Genomic DNA, 6,072 nt, shown 5'->3' with positions numbered 1-6,072 from the left:
TTATCAAATAACATTTTTCTTTTTTCATCATTCTTTCAGGAGTCAACAATTTTAACATTCATAAACAACAAATTCAAAAGACATATGCACTGTTCAAGCATTCATTCAGAAAACAGAAAATATTACCACCACATCAAAATAATTAAACTATTTTAAAATTCGAAATTCATGTACTTCTTTTTCTTTTTCAGAAAACATTTTTCATTTAAAAAAGGTGATGGATTCATAGGACATTCATATCTTTAAGACATAGACACTTAGATACTAGTGATCATGTAATAAGACCCAAACATAAATAAACATAAAGCATAGTAAACGAAAAACAGAGAAATAAGAACAAGGAGATTAAGGAACGGGTCCACCTTAGTGAGGGTGGCGTCTTCCTCTTCTTGAAGAACCAATGGTGCTCTTGAGCTCCTCTATGTCTCTTCCTTGTCTTTGTTGCTCCTTCCTCATAGCTCTTTGATCTGCAGTTAAATGCTCTACCACTGAACTATGGACCCTTGAGATGAACCTCTTCATCTCTCATGACTCGGGGGTGGAAGCAACTGCCTTCCTTTTCCTCTTTCTAGAGGTTTCTCTGGCCTTAGGTGCCATAAATGGTTATGGAAAAACAAAAAGCAATGCTTTTACCACACCAAACTTAAAAGGTTTGCTCGTCCTCGAGCAAAAGAAGAAAGAAGTGGAGAAGATGGAGGAGATTGAGGTGTGTGAATGGGTGGGTTTGGGAGGGAAATGGTTTGAATTTGAATGGTGAGATAGGTGGGGATCCTGTGGGGTCCACAGATCCTGAGGGAATCCTGTGGGATCCACAGATCAAGTGGGGTCAAGGACTTAACATCCCTGCTCCAATTAGGCGTGTAAAATGCCCTTGCTGTGCAATCCTGGAATTTAACGCCAGACTGCTGCTTGTTTCTGGCATTAAACGCCCAAATGTAACCTGTTTCTGGCGTCTAACGCCAGGCAAATGCTTGTTTCTGGCGTTAAACGCCAGCTTGGTGCTTGTTTCTGGCATTAAACGCCAGACAGATGCTTATTTCTGGCGTTTAAACGCCAGACTGCTCTCCTCCAGGGTGTGCTGTTTTCAATGCTGCTTTTCATTCTATTTTTTGATTTTTCAGTAGTTTTTGTGACTTCACATGATCATTGATGAGCGGATAATTTATACGCTTTTTGGCATTGTTTTTAGTATGTTTTTAGTAGGATCTAGTTACTTTTAGGGATGTTTTCATAAGTTTTTATGTTAAATTCACATTTCTGGACTTTACTATGAGTTTGTATGTTTTTCTGTGATTTCAGGTATTTTCTGGCTGAAATTGAGGGACTTGAGCAGAAATCAGATTCAGAGGTTGAAGAAGGACTGCTGATGCTGTTGGATTCTGACCTCCCTGCACTCAAAGTGGATTTTCTGGAGCTACAGAACTCAAAATGGCGCGCTTCCAATTGCGTTGGAAAGTGGACATCCAGGGGCTTTCCAAAAATATATAATACTCCATACTTTGCTCGAGAATAGATGACGTAAAGTGGCGTTCAACGCCAGCTCTCTGCCTGATTCTGGAGTTCAGCGCCAGAAATGGATCAAGAACCAGAGTTGAACGCCAGAAATGGATCAAAACCTGGCGTTCAACTCCAACAATGGCCTCTGCACGTGTAACACTCAAGCTCAGCCCAAGCACACACCAAGTGGGCCCCGGAAGTATATTTATGCATCAATTACTTACTTCTGTAAACCCTAGTAGCTAGTTTATTATAAATAGAACTTTTTATCATTTTATCCAGAGTCTTGGTTACTCCGGTTCCCTTCTGGGGCCGAGACCAATGAACTCCATTATCACTTATGTATTTTTAACGGTAGAGTTTCTACACTCCATAGATTAAGGTGTGGAGCTCTGCTGTTCCTCAAAGATTAATGCAAAGTACTACTGTTGTCTATTCAATTCATCTTATTTCGCTTCTAAGATATTCATTCGCACTTCAACCTGAATGTGATGAACGTGACAATCATCATCATTCCCTATGAACGCGTGCCTGACAACCACTTCCGTTCTACATTAGATTGAATGAGTATCTCTTAGATCTCTTAATCGGAATCTTCGTGGTGTAAGCTAGAATGATGGTGGCATTCAAGAGAATCCAGAAAGTCTAAACCTTGTCTGTGGTATTCCGAGTAGGATTCAATGATTGAATGACTGTGACGAGCTTCAAACTCGCGATTGCTGGGCGTAGTGACAGACACAAAAGGATAGTAAATCCTATTCCAGCATGATCGAGAACCGACAGATGAATAGCCATGCCGTGACAGGGTGCGTTGACCACTTTCGCTGAGAGGATAGGATGTGACCATTGACAAGGGTGATGCCTCCAGACGATTAGCCATGCCGTGACAGGGCATTTGGATCATTTTCCCGAGAGAAGACCGAAAGTAGCCATTGACAATGGTGACGCATTACATAAATCCAGCCATGGAAAGGGGTAAGACTGATTGGATGAAGACAGCAGGAAAGCAGAGGTTTAGAGGAACGAAAGCATCTCTATGCGCTTATCTGAAATTCTCACCAATGATTTACATAAGTATTTCTATCCCTATTTTATTAATTAATTTCGAAAACTCCATAACCATTTGATATCCGCCTGACTGAGATTTACAAGGAGACCATAGCTTGCTTCATACCGACAATCTCTGTGGGATTCGACCCTTACTCACGTAAGGTATTACTTGGACGACCCAGTGCACTTGCTGGTTAGTTGTGCGAAGTTGTGAACCATGGTATTGGCATCATGTTTTTGGCGCCATTACCAGGGAAAGAAAGAGCGATGAATTTTACATAATTAAAGTGTAATCACAATTTCTGCGCACCAAGTTTTTGGCGCCGTTGCCGGGGATTGTTCGAGTTTGGACAACTAACGGTTCATCTTGTTGCTCAGATTAGGTAATTTTCTTATTGTTTTATTTTCAAAATTTTTTCAAAAATCCTTCAAAATTTCCTCCTTTGTTTTCGAAAAAAAAAAATGTTTTCAAAAATATATTTTTTCAGAATTTTTAAGAATGAATTCTAGTGTTTCATGAAGCATGTTGAAGCCTGGCTGGCTGTAAAGCCATGTCTAATTCCTTTGGAATGGGTATGTTAGGCTTGTCATGTCTGAGTTACATACTAAAGCTTGGCTGGCCATTAAGCCATGCCTGACCCTTTGATTGGAGCTTTAGAGCATAAGATTCCTGGAATTCATATTAAAAATTTTGGAATCCTTATTTTTCTTTTTCAAAATGATTTTCGAAAAAAAAATTAATTAAAAGAAAATACAAAAAAATCATAAAATCATAAAAATCAAAAAAAAAATATTTTTTGTGTTTCTTGTTTGAGTCATGTGTCATGTTATAAGTTTGGTGTCAATTGCATACTCATCTTGCATTTTTTTTTTCAAAAATTTTCATGCATTCATAGTGTTCTTCATGATCTTCAAGTTGTTCTTGGTAAATCTTCTTGTTTGATCTTTGCATTTGCATGCTTTGTGTCTTTTCTTGTTTTTCATATGCATTCTTGAATTCTTAGTGTCTAAGCATTAAAGAATTCTAAGTTTGGTGTCTTGCATGTTTTCTTTGCATTAAAAATTTTTTCAAAAATGTGTTCTTGATGTTCATCATGATCTTCATAGTGTTCTTGGTGTTCATCTTGACATTCATAGCATTCTTGCATGCATTCATTATTTTGATCCATAACTTTCATGCATTGCATCATTTTTCTTGTTTTTCTCTCTCATCATTAAAAATTCAAAAATAAAAAAAATATCTTTCCCTTTTTCTCTCTCATAAATTCGAAAATTAGATTTGACTTTTTCAAAAAAATTTTAAAATCTAGTTGTTTTTATGAATCAAATAAAATTTTCAATTTAAAAATCTTATCTTTTTCAAAAATCAAATCTTTTTCATTTTTTCTTAGTTATTTTCGAAAATTATAAAAATATTTTTCAAAAATCTTTTTCTTAATTTTATATCATAATTTTCGAAAATAACATCATCAATTAATGTTTTGATTCAAAAATTTCAAGTTTGTTACTTACTTGTTAAGAAAGATTCAAACTTTAAGTCCTAGAATCATATCTTGTGATTTCTTGTGAATCAAGTCATTAATTGAGATTTTAAAAATCAAATCTTTTTCAAAACTCATTTCAATCATATCTTTTCAAAAATATCTTCTTATCTTACCTTTTTCAAAAATTTGATTTCAAAATATCTTTTCTAACTTCCTAACTTCTTATCTTTTCAAAATTGATTTTCAAATTTGTTTTAACTAACTAACTAACTTTTTGTTTGTTTCTTATCTTTTTCAAAACTACCTAACTAACTCTCTCTCTCTCTAATTTTCGAAAATATCTCCCCCTTTTTTCAAAATTTCTTTTTAATTAACTAATTATTTTAATTTTTAAATCTTAATTTTCGAAAATTACTAACATTTTTCAAAAACTATTTTCGAAAATCACTAACTCTTTTTCAAAAATTATTTTCGAAAATTCTCCTTCTCTCTCTCATCTCCTTCTATTTATTTATTCATCTACTAACACTTCATCCCACCCAAATTCGAACCCCCTCTTCCATTTGTGTTCGAATTTCTTCTTCTTCTTTTCTTCTACTCACACTGGAACCTATATACTGTGGTAAAAAGGACCCCTATTATTATTATTTTTCTGTTCTCTCTTTTTCATATGAGCAAGAGCAAGGACAAGAACATTCTTGGTGAAGCAGATCCAGAACCTGAAAGGACTCTGAAGAGGAAACTAAGAGAAGCTAAATTACAACAATCCAGAGAGAACCTTTCAGAAATTTTTGAACAGGAAAAGGAGATGGCAGCCAAAAATAATAATGCAAGGAGAATGCTTGGTGACTTTACTGCACCTAATTCCAATTTACATGGAAGAAGCATCTCCATTCCTACCATTGGAGCAAACAATTTTGAGCTGAAACCTCAGCTAGTTTCTCTGATGCAGCAGAACTGCAAGTTTCATGGACTTCCATCTGAAGATCCTTTTCAGTTCTTAACTGAATTCTTGCAGATCTGTGATACTATTAAGACTAATGGAGTAGATCCTGAAGTCTACAGGCTCATGCTTTTCCCTTTTACTGTAAGAGACAGAGCTAGAATATGGTTGGACTCTCAACCTAAAGACAGCCTGAACTCTTGGGATAAGCTGGTCACGGCTTTCTTAGCCAAGTTCTTTCCTCCTCAAAAGCTGAGTAAGCTTAGAGTGGATGTTCAAACCTTCAGACAGAAAGATGGTGAATCCCTCTATGAAGCTTGGGAAAGATACAAATAGTTGACCAAAAAGTGTCCTTCTGACATGCTTTCAGAATGGACCATCCTGGATATATTCTATGATGGTTTATCTGAGCTATCAAAGATGTCATTGGATAATTCTGCAGGTGGATCCATCCACCTAAAGAAAATGCCTGCAGAAGCTCAAGAACTCATTGGCATGGTTGCTAATAACCAGTTCATGTACACTTCTGAGAGGAATCCTGTGAATAATGGGATGCCTATGAAGAAGGGAGTTCTTGAAATTGATACTCTGAATGCCATACTGGCTCAGAATAAAATATTGACTCAGCAAGTCAATATGATTTCTCAGAGTCTGAATGGAATGCAAGCTGCATCCAACAGTACTCAAGAGGCATCTTCTGAAGAAGAAGCTTATGATCCTGAGAACCCTGCAATAGCAGAGGTGAATTACTTAGGTGAACCTTATGGAAACACCTATAAACCATCATGGAGAAATCATCCAAATCTCTCATGGAAGGATCAAAGGCCTCAACAAGGCTTTAATAATGGTGGAAGAAATAGGTTTAACAATAATAAACTTTTTCCATCATCCACTCAGCAACAGACAGAGAACTCTGAACAAAATACTTCTAATTTAGCAAACTTAGTCTCTGATCTATCCAAGGCCACTGTAAGTTTCATGAATGAAACAAGGTCTTCCATTAGAAATTTGGAAGCACAAGTGGTCCAGCTCAGTAAAAGGATCACTGAAATCCCTCCTAGTACTCTCCCAAGCAATACAGAAGAGAATCCAAAAGGA

The 6,072-nt window shown here is 36.3% G+C and overlaps 1 non-coding gene across 1 annotated transcript; it reads right to left on the bottom strand.

Moving 5' to 3' along the window:
* Positions 1-5,232: 5,232 nt before the first annotated feature.
* On the bottom strand, positions 5,233-5,340 carry LOC112745050 (small nucleolar RNA R71). Its single transcript, XR_003172998.1, has one exon. It is a non-coding gene; the product is annotated as a small nucleolar RNA R71 (small nucleolar RNA).
* Positions 5,341-6,072: the final 732 nt, after the last annotated feature.

The sequence above is a fragment of the Arachis hypogaea genome, chromosome 14 (genome assembly GCF_003086295.3).
Source record: "Arachis hypogaea cultivar Tifrunner chromosome 14, arahy.Tifrunner.gnm2.J5K5, whole genome shotgun sequence".
NCBI classification, from domain to species: Eukaryota; Viridiplantae; Streptophyta; class Magnoliopsida; order Fabales; family Fabaceae; genus Arachis; species Arachis hypogaea.
The sequence above is the reverse complement of the archived record's forward strand: the minus strand, read 5'-3'. Positions and strand labels throughout refer to the sequence as shown.